A 14,730-nucleotide genomic window follows, 5' to 3' on the forward strand; every position below is an offset into this window, starting at 1 on the left:
TGACTCGGTTCACACCGGCGGTGCAAGCTGGATATTCAGATATGCGCGATCTCTATCCTGTGAGATCTGCTCTGCCAGACGTGATGGTTTGGCGTGATGTAGGAGGCATCACCCCACCTCGCGGTCCCCGCAGGCCACCGTTTGTTGGTCCAAGGCCTCATCCTAGCCCCTATGGTCCACAAGCTCCGCGAGACCGTCTGTTTCCGGATGATCATGTTGAACTCCCAGGCTATGGAGGTGACTTTTACGAGGACTACTACGGATCGGTCTGAGTTAGTGGTAGTATCACTAGTTCGCACTAGCTGTGTCGTCTATCGTCCCGCGTGACTCGTGGGATATGACCTAGTTTGTACTCTTTCCGGAGATGTAGAAAAATAATGTATAGGAGCTTGGAATGTCTCCGATGAGATGAAATCCTCTTTTCACCGTAATAGTACTTTGTTTGGTCTTGTACTAAACCCTGTATGGTGTGTATGACGATGGAATAAAGAAGCAGTTTCTGTATCTACCATGTCATACGGATGATCATCTTGCATTCCAAGTTATTTCTTACATTATAAATCCTATGTCGGAATTTTACCATCCTGACTAAAACATTGTCTTGATTTCCTAGGATGGTCAACACGCGCGCTAACCCTGCTTCTCAAGAGCAGGCCGAAGGCAGTGAAGCTAGGGATGTAAATCTACCTCATCCTCCTTCACTAGCCGAGGTGATGATGGAAGCTGAGAGAAACAAGCGGGAGACGAACCGATTGTTGGAGCGTATTGAACAGAATACAGCACACCATCAGAGGGCTAACGTGGTGTCACTCAGTGATTTTATCAAATTGCATCCACCCACGTTCCACCACTCCGTCGAGCCTCTCGACGCTGATGACTGGCTTCGCAGTATCTCCCATAAACTGCGTTCCGCGCTGGTAGCGGAGGCTGACAAGGTCACCTTTGCTGCATATCATCTTGAAGGCCCCGCCAGTCTATGGTGGGAGAATTATGGAGCTATGCGCCCAGCGGGCCATGTCACTACTTGGGCTGAGTTCAGCGAGGCTTTCCGTGAACATCACATTCCGGAGGGTCTCATGGACCGTAAACGTGAAGAATTTTGCAGTTTCACCCAAGGCCGACTTTCTGTGGATGCCTATAGCAGGGAGTTTGGTAATCTCGCCCGATATGCAACTGAGGAAGTGTCTACTGACGCCAAGAAGCAAGCAAGGTTCCGTAAGGGCCTTAGTCCTGAGCTTCGCCGTGACCTCCGTCTGCATGAGTGCACATCTTTTTCGAAACTTGTCAACAAAGCCATCAGTGCTGAAACTGGTCAGACTGACTATGACGCAACACGCAAGCATGGACGTGACACGGGTTCCTCATCCGGTGCTGGTCCTCAGAAGCGCCGCGTGTGGGTACCCAACACCGCCCTGCCATCCAGGTTCACACCGAGGCCATCCTTCCAGGCGCCTCGCCCCGTTCAACAGTCTGCTCCAGCCAAGCCCTATGGGGGTCCAACTAACAATGCTCCTCCACGTACCAGTTCCGTGACTTGTTTCAAGTGTGGGGAATCTGGTCACTATATGCGTGAGTGTCCCCAGACCAACCCTAATCAATCTGCTAAAGCTGTTGGCCGTGGCAAGCCGACAGGGAAAGTGTTTCATGCTAAACCGGTCACCGCTTCACGTGGCCATGTCAACTGTATCTCTGCCGAAGAAGCTCAAGAGGATCCCAACGTCGTTCTCGGTACGCTTCTTGTTAACTGCCACCCGACATCTGTTCTTTTCGATACAGGAGCCTCTCATTCTTTTATATCTGAAAATTATGCTCGCTTGCATAACATCGCATTCGGTGATATGCCAACCTCTATGGTAATCCAAACTCCAGGATCCAAATGGCAAACTTCTAGAGTAAGCCATGGGAACGAAATCCAAGTCGACAGACTTGTTTTCCTTGCATCTTTGATAGCCCTTAAATCTTCAGATATTAATATCATTCTGGGTATGGACTGGATGTCGGCTCATCATGCCCAAATCGATTGCTTCTCTAGGACTGTTCAACTCACCCATCCTTCGGGGAAGATAGTCAATGTCTTGACCCGAATAGCCAAGCGACATTTATATTCTCTTAACGCCAGCCCTTTGCCAGACCTTGAGGACGTTCCGGTAGTCCGTGACTTCCCGGATGTCTTTCCAGAGGAATTGCCAGGTGTTCCACCTGACAGGGATGTTGAGTTTGTAATAGACCTCATTCCAGGAACCGTTCCGATTGCTAGAAGACCTTATAAGATGGCACCCCTAGAACTAGCCGAACTTAAGAAACAACTCGATGAGTCCTTGAAAAAGGGTTTCATCCGACCTAGCTCTTCTCCGTGGGCTTGCCCCATCCTATTCGTCAAGAAGAAGGATGGTACGGACCGGATGGTTGTAGATTACCGACCTGTCAACTTGGTCACAATCAAGAACAAATATCCACTTCCCAGGATCAACGACCTGTACGATCAGCTCGCTGGATCCTCAGTCTTCTCCAAAATGGATTTGAGGTTGGGCTACCATCAAATCAAAATCAGAAACGGGGACATTCCTAAAACGGCCTTTGTTACTCGTTATGGCCAATACGAGTACACCGTCATGTCCTTCGGTTTAACCAACGCTCCAGCCACCTTTTCTCGGTTAATGAACTCAATCTTCATGGAGTATTTGGATAAATTCGTCGTGGTTTACCTCGATGATATACTCATCTACTCCAAGAACGAGGAAGAACATGCCGAACATCTAAGGCTAGTGTTGCAGAAACTTCGAGAGCATCGCCTTTATGCCAAATTTTCTAAATGTGAATTCTGGTTGTCAGAAGTGACCTATCTGGGTCATGTAATATCTAGTAAAGGTATTTCTGTTAACCCTGAGCGAGTTCAAGCCGTCCTTAACTGGACTCCACCTGAATCGGTCAAGCAAGTTCGGAGCTTTCTGGGCTTAGCGAGCTATTGTCGTCGCTTTGTCGAGAACTTCTCCAAGGTTGCTAAACCCCTAACCGAACTCCTCAAGAAAGATAAGAAGTTCGAATGGACTCCACAATGTGAGCACAGCTTTCAGGAACTGAAAAGACGCCTGACTTCTGCTCCCGTACTGGTACCGCCAGACTTCTCTAAGGACTTTGTTATCTACTGCGACGCCTCGCGACAAGGACTAGGTTGCATTCTCATGCAAGATCGACACGTAATTGCCTACGCTTCACGGCAATTGCACCCACATGAGGAGAATTATCCTACTCATGATCTAGAGCTTGCAGCCGTAGTCTATGCACTTAAGACCTGGCGACATTACCTCCTCGGTAATCGTTGCGAAATATTCACTGATCACCAAAGTCTGAAGTATATTTTCACCCAACCGGATTTGAATCTCAGGCAGAGACGTTGGGTTGAATTGATCACAGACTTCGACTTAGGAATAACCTACACCCCAGGGAAAGCCAACATCATGGCTGATGCGCTAAGTCGTAAATCTTATTGTAACAATCTGATGTTACAACAAAGTCAACCGCTTCTCCATGAGGAATTTCGGAAGCTTAACCTTCACATTGTTCCTCAAGGATTTCTCTCCACCTTGGTGGTGAAACCTACTCTTACGGATCAAATCATTGCTGCCCAGAAGCGAGATAAGGGAATAGCTAAGATCAAGGAGAACATTGCTAGCGGAGGTGCTAGTTGTTTCTCCACAAATGATCATGGTGTTGTGTACTTTGAGAACCGTCTAGTGGTTCCCAAGAACCAGCATCTACGGCAGTTGATCCTTAAGGAGGCTCATGAATCTCCTCTCACTATTCATCTCGGTAGTACTAAGATGTATCAGGACCTACGCCAGAGGTTCTGGTGGACTAGGATGAAGAGAGAAATTGCTCAGTATATTGCTAATTGCGACGTCTGTCGTCGTGTAAAAGCAGAGCATCAACGGCCTGCTGGCACCCTTCAACCCCTATCTATTCCTGAATGGAAATGGGATAAAATTGGTATGGATTTCATTACCGGTTTTCCCAGGACCAAGAGAGGGAATAATGCTATTTTCGTCGTGGTCGATCGTCTTTCCAAAGTAGCCCATTTCTTACCTGTTCGTGAGAGTATAACCGCTAGTCAACTGGCAGACTTATACATCTCCCGAATAGTGTCTCTTCATGGTGTTCCTTTGGAAATTAACTCGGATCGAGGAAGTCTTTTCACCTCTCGATTTTGGGAAAGTTTCCAAAATGCTATGGGAACTCGTCTCTCCTTTAGCACCGCTTTCCACCCTCAGTCGAGTGGTCAAGTGGAACGTGTCAACCAAATTCTAGAAGACATGCTTCGAGCCTCTGTTATCTCATTCGGAATGGACTGGGAGAAGTGCCTTCCATTTGCCGAATTCGCTTATAACAACAGCTATCAATCTAGCTTGGGTAAAGCCCCTTTTGAAGTTCTCTATGGACGACGGTGTCGAACACCCCTTAACTGGTCAGAGACCGGGGAAAGACAATTCTTTGGCCCGGATATGATTCAGGAAGCAGAAGAGCAAGTTCGTATCGTTCGTGAAAAGTTGAAAACAGCCCAATCTCGTCAAAAGAGTCAATATGACCGAAAACATAAGGCTATGACTTTCGAGGTTGACGAGAAGGCTTATCTTCGGGTCACCCCTCTGAAGGGAACCCATCGTTTCGGTATCAAAGGCAAATTGGCTCCTCGTTACATTGGACCTTTTCGCATTCTTGCCAAACGAGGAGAAGTTGCCTACCAGTTGGAACTACCTCCGCACCTCTCCAGAGTTCACGATGTCTTCCACGTTTCTCAACTCAGGCGTTGCTTCTCGGATCCTATCCGTGAAGTGGACCACGAAACGCTTGATCTCCAAGATAATCTTACATATTGAGAGTACCCCGTTCGTATCCTCGATCAGGCCGAACGTACCACCCGACGTCATAATATCAAGTTTCTCAAGGTTCAATGGTCGCACCATTCTGAGGATGAAGCAACTTGGGAAAGGGAGGATCGTCTTCGACTCGAGTACCCCGCCTTCTTCCCGGAGGAACCCAAATCTCGGGACGAGATTCTTTTGAGTGGGGGTGAGTTGTCACAACCTAGCTAGTCATGCATTAGAGTGTTGCATCATGTTTACTCTTTCATCAGAAACTTGAAATGGGGATGACAGAACCCCCAGTCCCCTCTGAAACCAACTAGGGTTTACTAAAATAATTTTCAATGAACCTGAAATGCCCTTCTAAAATGCCCATCATTTTTGTCTTGGTTCAGAACCTCTGCCAAAAGTGGTGCACATTTTCCTAGGCCATCTTAGGGTTTTTGAATTAATTCATAAATATTTGAATTTGGGCATTTAAAATAATATAAAATATTTAAATGCTCAAATATCTCCAAACTAAAATGTTTCATGTTGGAAATAATCCAACTATGGGCCAGGAATAGTTTGGTGATTTTTGAACTTGCCTAGGTATTTTTTTTAATTCAACAAAGTTGCAGATATATTAAATAAAACAAAAACAGAAAAATATATAACAGGAGGAGCTTACCTGGGCTCCTCCACTGTGCGGCCCAGCCAGCTGGCTGGCCCAGCCGGCAGCCGGCCCAGCCCACCTCCCTCCTCTGTCGTCTTCGCCCCGACAGAGGGAGGGGAGTGTGGCCGGCGCGCGCGCATGGCCACCGCGCCACGCCACCTGCTCGCCTGCTTGCCTGGCCTCCCCTCCTCGCTCGACTCCCTGGACGACGCCACGCCCTCCCCCCTGCTCTCTCTCACTCTCCCCCGGCTCTCCTCTCCTCTCCCTCGCTCTCTCTCTCGCCCGGCCGAACACCACACTCGCCGCCGTTCGCCATAGCCACCGTCTCCGACCACCCCTCGCTCCCCCGACTAGCTCAGGAGCTCCGCCACGACTCCCTCTTCCTCCCCACCGCTCCACAGCTCCCCGGAAGCCCTGCATCGCCGCCACGTCGCCGTTCCCCTCTTCGGGCTCCGACCACCGTCGCCGTCGAATTCACCGTCTCCAGTGCGTCCCCGAGCCCGCTTCGACGCCCACTACAACCGCGGTGAGCTACGCCACCGTTTCCCCCTCTCCTTCCCCTCGTTCCCTCACCGTAGCCACCTCCCCACCACGGCCGAACCTCCGCCGTCGCCGAGCTCGCCGTCGACGCAGCTCCGGTGACCATTTGGTCACCCCGGCGAGTCCAACAAGTTCGCAAGACCCCGTAGAGCATCCCTAGCGCCTCGCTTTGCTCGACTTCGAGCTCCAGCACCGTTCCCGTGCACGACCGAACCCCGGCGGCCGCAGCCGAGCTCGCCGCCGTCGACTCCGGCCACCCCGACCCCAACGGGCTCCGCCAAGAGCTGCGGGTTGGCCTCAGCTCCACTCCGGTGGTCTCCGCAGTCCGTTTGGTGGCCGAAATGACCAAAACCACTTCCGCCGCCGCGTCGGGCTCGCCGGCGGCTAAACGCCGGTGCAGCCGACTCGGGTTTGACCACGGGTGGGCCTGGTTGACTCCCCTGAGTCAATGACAGGTGGGGCCCAGCCCTGTTAATTAAACAGGATTAGTTTTAATTAAGTTTTAATTAAAATAATCACCCTGGCATGCGGGACCCACTGTCAGGTTTGACCTGGACCAGTTCCGTTGACCTGCTGACGTCACACTGACGTCAGGCTGACGCAGTAATTGATTTTCTGGATTTAATTTAAATCAGGAAATTCCAGAATATTATTTAAACTTCAAAAATTCATAACTTTTATTCTGTAACTCCAAATTGGACAAATTATATATGAAAAATGATCAGAAAAATCCAATCTATCCATCTGTACTATTTTCATGCATGATCAAACAAGTTAAATTGATGTTTTAAGCAGAACAAGGAAAAGCACTTTAAAAGGCCATATTTGAATTTGGAATTTGAATCTTTGATTCAAATTTGTTCAAACCCTTCTGGCTTTAGTTGCATTAGCCCAATACACTCATATTGCCATGTTTCATGCATGCATCATATTGTTGCACATTGTTTGGTGATGCTTGTGTATCGATGCCCTTTGCGACAGGTTCTGTCCCCGAGGAGTACCGTGATTACCCTAACGAAGAACCGTATTCGTGCATCGAACCATCAGGCAAGCAACCAACCATTTGATCATATCGATACAATCCCATGTTCTCGCTCCTGCTCTCTTTTACTGCATTAAGACAACGCGTTTCAAACTGCTGTGTGCTACGGTAGTTGAACCCATTTCCTCTGCACGACCTGTCATTGCCACAGTAACTAGATGAAACCCACTAGCATGTGTAGGAGTTGTTTGAGCCATATGTATGTGTTGTTCCTACCTTGCTATGCCTGCTATGCTTAGAGTCGTGTCAGGTCTGGTTCATCTGGGTGATGGGCTAGAGTGAAATGTTTATCTCGGTAATGAGAGTGGTGTGGTGAACACGATTTGGTAAAGGTATCGATGAGAGGCCATGTAGGAGTACATGGTGGGTTGTTTCATTGAAGCCGACCTTAAGCACTGAGATCTGTATGCGTGATTTAAGATACAGCTACTACCATGCATTGGGCCCTGAAATATGACCCCGCTCGACTTCTTATTCACCCTAGCTCTCTGTCCAGGAGTTGCAAGTAGTTTCTGGTGTTTGTAGCCTACTGGAGGCCGTGGACAGCGCTGACCGTAGGGGTGGGCTGTGATGCGGTAGGTACGTGGCACGGTGTACCGAATACCCGTTAGGTATCTTAACCCTGTTCACATCGTTCGGGGCCGTATGGGAAACCCCGGCCGGACTCCCTGCGGATGGAACCTGAATAGGCGATAAACCTGGACTAGAGGCTTAAGTGTTTAGGTAGGTCGTGGTCTACACCCACGTCGGCTTTCGCTTGAAGTCTGCCGAGCACATGTCGTGTGCAGACGCTAAGTGGTGGAAACATGTATGAAGAAGTACACCCCTGCAGGGTTATCATAATCTATTCGAATAGCCGCATCCGCGGTAAAGGACTACTTGGTTGCCTATACAGTTCATAGACAAGTAAATGGAAACTGTTAAAAGCCTCAAGATAAGTGTGAGTGCCGAGGATGGCTCTTCTGTAGGAAGACGGAGGTGGATCCTCGGTAGTGTATTGAAGTGGTGAGTAGTGGACTCGTGTGCGCAAAACCATTTCAAGTTGAAGTATCGTAGGATAGCCTAGCCAAGAGTCAGAGCTGGCTTGCTGCAATAACTCCACCAACCCTTCTTGATACTATGCATGTATGTAGGATCTGATGTAAGTCTTGCTGAGTACCTTTGTACTCATGTTGCTATAATCTACATTTTTACAGAAGACGTTGCAACCCCTTCTGATGGGTTCTATGTAGACGTTGACATCAACGAGTAGGCTAAAGACCCAGGTGGTGACCCTGAGCTTGTGAAGGACCACGTAGTATAGCTAGGCTTTCCAAGCCTCTTTTATTTTACTAGTTGTCTGTACTCAGACAAGTTACTTCCGCTGCTGGTTTGTATGACTGTATGACTTGTATGTTGGGTCGTGAGACCCGTACCTTTGTGTATGTTATGTATGGCTCACTGAGCCTTAAATAAAGTACTTGTGTCGTAGAGTCATGTTGTGATGCTTCGTTGTATTTGCACATATCGAGCATATTGTGTGTATGATTGAAATGCTTGGTATGTGTGGGATCTGACTATCTAGTTGTTTATCTTTAGTAGCCTCTCTTACCGGGAAATGTCTCCTAGTGTTACCGCTGAGCCATGGTAGCTTGCTACTGCTCTGGAACACTTAGGCTGGCCGGCATGTGTCCTTCTTCGTTCCTGTGTCTGTCCCTTCGGGGAAATGTCACGCTTTGAGTACCGGAGTCCTGTTAGCCCGCTACAGCCCGGTTTACCGGAGTCCTGCTAGCCCAGTGCTACAGCCCGGACCCACTTGCTGATGACCGACACGTTCGAAGCTGGGTCATGGATGCCTGTCACTGTAAGTCTGTGCCACTTTGGGTTTACGACTAGTCATGTCAGCCCGGGCTCTTTATCATATGGATGCTAGCGACACTATCATATACGTGAGCCAAAAGGCGCAAACGGTCCCGGGAAAAGGTAAGACGACACCCGTGGGAATACCGTGCGTGAGGCCGCAAAGTGATATGAGGTGTTACCAGCTAGATCGATGTGACATCGAGTCGGGGTCCTGACAACATTGCTTTAGGGCAGCCTCTTCAGAAGAGCCGGATTGACGGACTTGCATAGGAGAGGAAACCAAGGAGGCAACAGGCTTTGCACACAAAAGGAAATACATAGGTGGAATCTATTCACGATCGTTATACGTGTTTTATATACCTACATGCAGCCTGCCCTTGGATAGGACATGTTAAATAGTCCTATTTACTACTGCCTAAACGCACCCATTGTAAACATACGCTTAAACATATTATTCATCAACGGGAGATAATATATAGCATCAGCTCATTATTCCTATTTGCGCATGTTTTTGCAAATATTTATTTAATATCGCATTCGTACACCTTGGTACGATCAGTTTGCCAGGGGCTTCTTATGGCGCCTCACAATATGCCAAAACAAGTCCGAACACTTTCAAGAGTGCGGCACCCTGAACTTATAGCACTATATGCATCAGCTCCGAATCACGTCTTGGGTCAATAGTTGGGTTTGCCCGGCTCCCTTGTTTTGGTACCTTATGTTCCATTATATCGGCTAAGGTAGCGCAGGGAGAACTACTGCGATTGTGTCCTGGTTCTTTCGGACGAGCACCTCAGTAGAGAAAGCCGAAAACTGACCTGCATGATGCGGCGAGAGCTGGTCGCTATGCGAGAGGTCTTAAAATCCTTAAAGATTTTTTCCGCTTTAGGCGATGAATCGGCCTCGTCCGATTTAGGCGTATATAGCGCCCCAATTCGGCCTTCCGAATACTAGGGGCTTCGCCGAAATTTAAAATTATAGACTTCTATGGCTAAGTGAAAGTTATAAAGCCGCATAGTCTGATTGCCTTGTTCGCTGCGCTGGATACATCCTTAAGGGACCAAACATTTGGATAAAGAGTATCTGGGTTTTTCAAGGAACACCCCGGTACTAGTTGTGTGGGGGCGGAAGCCGACGACTGGCCTACTCTCAGTATTCCATAAACAGCCGCACAGAAGGTAATATTTTAAATCAAATAGTGCTACATAGCACAAGTAACTTCGTCTTTAAATTACAACAGCGGCAGAGGTACATTTAGTCAAAGATCTTGTCCTTGGTACATTCATCGGCAACGAGACGAGCGCCCTTCATAACACCATCATAGTACTTCTCGGGATGGCGATGCGCCTTGCCCTCCGGTGGCCCGTCCTTCACCAGCTTCTCCACATCCAGCTTGCCCCAATGCACTTTCGCGCGGGCAAAGGCCCGGCGGGCACCCTCAATGCAAGCGGATCGCTTGATCACTTCAAGCCGCAGACAGGCATTCACCATCCGCTTGATCAGGCCGAAGTAGCTAGTGGGCAGGGGCTCACCAGGCCACATCCGGACTATGAAATCTTTCATAGCCACTTCGGCCGCCCTGTGGAGTTCGACCAACTGCTTCAGTTGGTCACTCAGAGGCCTCGGGTGTTCGGCCCCATCATACTGGGACCAGAACAGCTTCTCCGTGGAGCTCCCCTCCTCGGCACGGTAGAACTCCACGACATCTGAGACGCTGCATGGCAGATCCGGGAATGCCCCTGGAGAGCTCCAAATTCAGGTAAGTAAAAGAAACGCCTCCTCCACATGTTTGCTTTGCATAAAGAATGTCTTACCCGCCGCTATCTTCTTGGCCGCATGGATTTCCTGCTGTGCCTTGTCGGCTTCGGCCTTGACATCTTTCATACTCGCAAAGGCCTTCGCAAGCTCGGCCTCTTTCATCTTCAGATCATGCTCCACGGACTCGGAATTTTTGCCGAGGTCCCGGAGCTCTTGCTGTACCTCGCCCACTCTAGCACTTTGCTTTTCGCGCTCCTTGCATTCCAAGGCCGCCTTATCTTCGGCCTCGTACAACGCTTTCTAAAGGGACGCATCTTGGGTGGTGGCCCCTGTTACATAGTCATGATGCTTCATCGTTAGACTAATCGATTTTATCTATCCTTAAATACATAAGAGTGGGGAATCACTCACCTTTGTTCTCTTCGAGCTGCCTCTTCGTGAGGTCGAGATCTCCCTACGCCTGCTCCAGGTCCAGCTTTAGTTCGGCGACCTTGGCTGTGCGGGCAGCAGCGGCAAGCAACACAGCCTGCTCATTCACATGCACATTTATTATTAGACTCCTGCGTATTATAATTGACACTTCGTTTGGCTTTTCTTTCCGAACACCAAACAGAGTATCAGGGGCTACTACCTATCGGGTGGTAATTTCACACATTTTTTACTTACCTCAAAGCCTATCAGGAGGCTGGTGCAAGCTTTGGTTAGTCCGCTTTTGGCGGACAAAACCTTCTGAATCACCGCACTCATAAGAGTACGGTGCTCTTCATCCATGGAAGTGCCTTGAAGCACTTCCAGCAGACAATCTGATGCCTCGGGCGTAGAGGAAGTCCTCAGCACGGATGGCTCGCCCTCCCTAACGAGGGGCTGCCCGCCTGAGTCCGGAACCGTTGGGGCTTCCGAAACAGTGTTTGGCTGAGAGCCCGGCCTACCGCGGCTCTCATTGACACGATCCGCGGGGATCTTGAACCCTGCATGTCCGACATCTGGAGCTTCGCCTTGAGGCGTCTCCAGAGGCACCCCCCCCGCTCTGGGAGCCTTCAGGATAACACCTCCATGTCATCTGCGGTTGAGGAGTAGTGGCCGTCGGGAGCGAGTTCATCGCTGAATCGCTCAGGGACCCATCCGAAGACGATACCTCGGGATGAGCCCTGGCCGAACTGCATATATGTTCAGCATTATAAAAAGGCTATGAAGTAAAATCACGATAGAGTGCGGATACTTACGATCGCACTAGGGGCTTCCCCCTGGTCTGCCACCCCTCCTCGCTATGGGCGGTCGTGGCGGAGTAGTCCGGAAGGGACACCTTTCCCTTCTTGGATGTCCCAGCATCCCCCTCCGGGGTGGCTTTCCTCTTTTTCTCCTCCCCAGTGCGGGGAGGTAGAGTTTCTTATTTCTTCCCCCCGCCTCCGCGGGAGGAATCTGCCTCGTCGTTGTCAGACGACGTGGGTATGACAGCCTTGCGCCGGGGGCCTTTCCCGGCCCCCTGGTCCACTTTCTCAGGCCCCTCATCCTCTCCGGATGGGGTGGCCCCTTCTTCTTCTTCCTCCCCTTCAGGGGAGGAGTGTGCCTTGTCATCTTCGGACGAGGCTTCCGGCACAACCTTACGCCGGAGACCCTTTCGGATCCCCGGGGCCTTCTTTTCGGCCTTCTTCTCCGGCACCTTGTAGGGCGCTGGGACTAGCATCTCCGTCAGGGGAGCATCAGCTGGGCCTTCTGGCAGTGGAGCCGGACAGTCAATCCGCTCCGCTGTCTCCACATAATCCTGATTAAGTATGCATAATTACTTTAAGACTCCCCCACGAATGTACTGGGAAGAGCTGACACCGGTGGTAGTCAGAAAACTCACCGCACTAGGAGGCCGCGCGGCGTGAAGTCCACGGTCCTCGGATGTGGGAGGAGGAACTTCGGAGGCCTTGAACAGCGCCTTCCAAGCTTCTTTATGTGTCATGTCGTAGAGCCTCCGAAGCGTCTGGTGTTCGGCCGGGACGAACTCCCACAAGTTAAACGCCCGCCTTTGCCACGGAAGAATCCGGCGAACAAGCATGACCTGGATCATGTTGACAAGCTTGATGTTCTTGTCTTCATGCTCTTGATGCAGATTTGGAGCCCGGTCAGCTCTGTATGTTCGCCCTAGGCCAGGCCCTTCTTTTCCCAGGAGGTGAGCCACATTGGGGTTCCGGGTTGAACTCGGGGGCCGCTACCCAGTTGGCACCACGCGGCTCGGTGATGTAGAACCACCCCGACTGCCACCCTTTCACGGTCTCTGCAAAGGAGCCATCAAGCCAGGTGATATTAGGCATCTTTCCCACCATGGCCCCTCCACACTCCGCTTGCTGGCCGCTCACGATCTTCGGCTTCACGCAGAAGATTTGCAGGCACAGGCCAAAGTGAGGCTTGATGCGGAGGAAGGCCTCGCATACGACGATGAATGCCGAGATGTTGAGGATGAAATTTGGGGCTAGATCATGGAAATCTTGCCCGTAGTAGAACATGAGCCCGCGGACGAAGGGATGAAGTGGAAATCCCAGTCCACGGATGAAGTGGGCGATGAACACAACCCTCTCGTGGGGTTCCGGGGTTGGAATGGCCTGCCCTTTGTCCGGTAGCCGGTGTGCGATGTCTGCGGCCAAGTATCTGGGCGCCCAAAGATCCGCGATATGCTTCTCTTTCACGGTGGAGGCCACCCACTTGCCTCCTTCTCCGGACATGTTTAGTTGTGCGGAGAAGACTTGGGCTAGGGCGCTGGAGCTTCAGGGGGCAAGAGAAGGCAAAGGAGGAAGAAGGCATGGGTAAAAATGGGGAACTCTTATCCCTTTATAAGAGGCGACGAAAGCGGTGCGCCTCCCCACTTGCCCGTTGAGGATCGCTTACTTCCCAAGCGCCACGATTAATGGCGTGGTGGATTACCCATACCCGTATTGATGAGAATCTCGTGATAAGGGGACACGATCTCTGCTTTGACAAGACGTGTCAAGGAAACTGCCTCACAATATGCGCTATGGCTGGTTACGGGAAAACGGTTCGAATAATGACCCGACCGTAATGACATATCACATCATCTAAAAAGTCGTCAGCTGAAATATCGTTCTCTCTACGATGGTATGTGAAGATCATTTTGCGGATTCGGACACGGTTTAATTATTCGATAATTACGTTGGAGTATTTGGAGAAGGAACCCGCCTTGCGATGCCGAAGACAAGATTGCACGCCGGACTCATCTCATTGAAGCCTGGTTCAGGGGCTACTGAGGGAGTCCTGGATAAGGGGGTATTCGGATAGCCGGACTATATACATCATCCGGACTATTGGAGCGTGAAGATACAAGACTCAAGATTCCATCTCGTGTCCGGAGGGGACTCTCCTTTGCGTGGAAGACAAGCTTGGCGATCCGGATATTGTATTTCCTTCCTTATAACCGACTCCATGTAAACCCTAGCCCTCTCCGTGTCTATATAAACCGGAGAGGTTGGTCCTTAGAAGGCCGATCACAATTACAATCATAATCATCATAGGCTAGCTTCTAGGGTTTAGCCTCTATGATCTCGTGGTAGATCTACTCTTGTACTACTCATATCGTCAATATTAATCAAGCAGGAAGTAGGGTTTACCTCCATTGAGAGGGCCCGAACCTGGGTAAACATAGTGTCCCTTGCTTCCTGTTACCATCAGCCTAAGACGCACAGATCGGGACCCCCTACCCGAGATCCGCCGGTTTTGACACCGACAGTGACATCAAACACAGTTTAGATTAGAGTTGTGTGTCCAATGTGTGGCATACGGTTAATCCAACAGAACTATTTGCGATGAGGCAGAACAACAGAAACAGGTAGCTAGATGAGGGTGTGTGCGATATACGGCATACAATTCACTAGGAATAACTGTGTGTGATTAGGAAACACAATAGAAATGTCCAGATCAAGGTGTGTGCGATGGAGGGCATATAGTTCACTCGGATGAACTGTTTGCGATGAGCCAAGACAACAGAAATAGTTCGAATGAACAAGATGTGTGTGATACGCGACAAACAGGTCTGT

The sequence above is a fragment of the Triticum dicoccoides genome, chromosome 4B (assembly GCF_002162155.2).
Source record: "Triticum dicoccoides isolate Atlit2015 ecotype Zavitan chromosome 4B, WEW_v2.0, whole genome shotgun sequence".
NCBI classification, from domain to species: Eukaryota; Viridiplantae; Streptophyta; class Magnoliopsida; order Poales; family Poaceae; genus Triticum; species Triticum dicoccoides.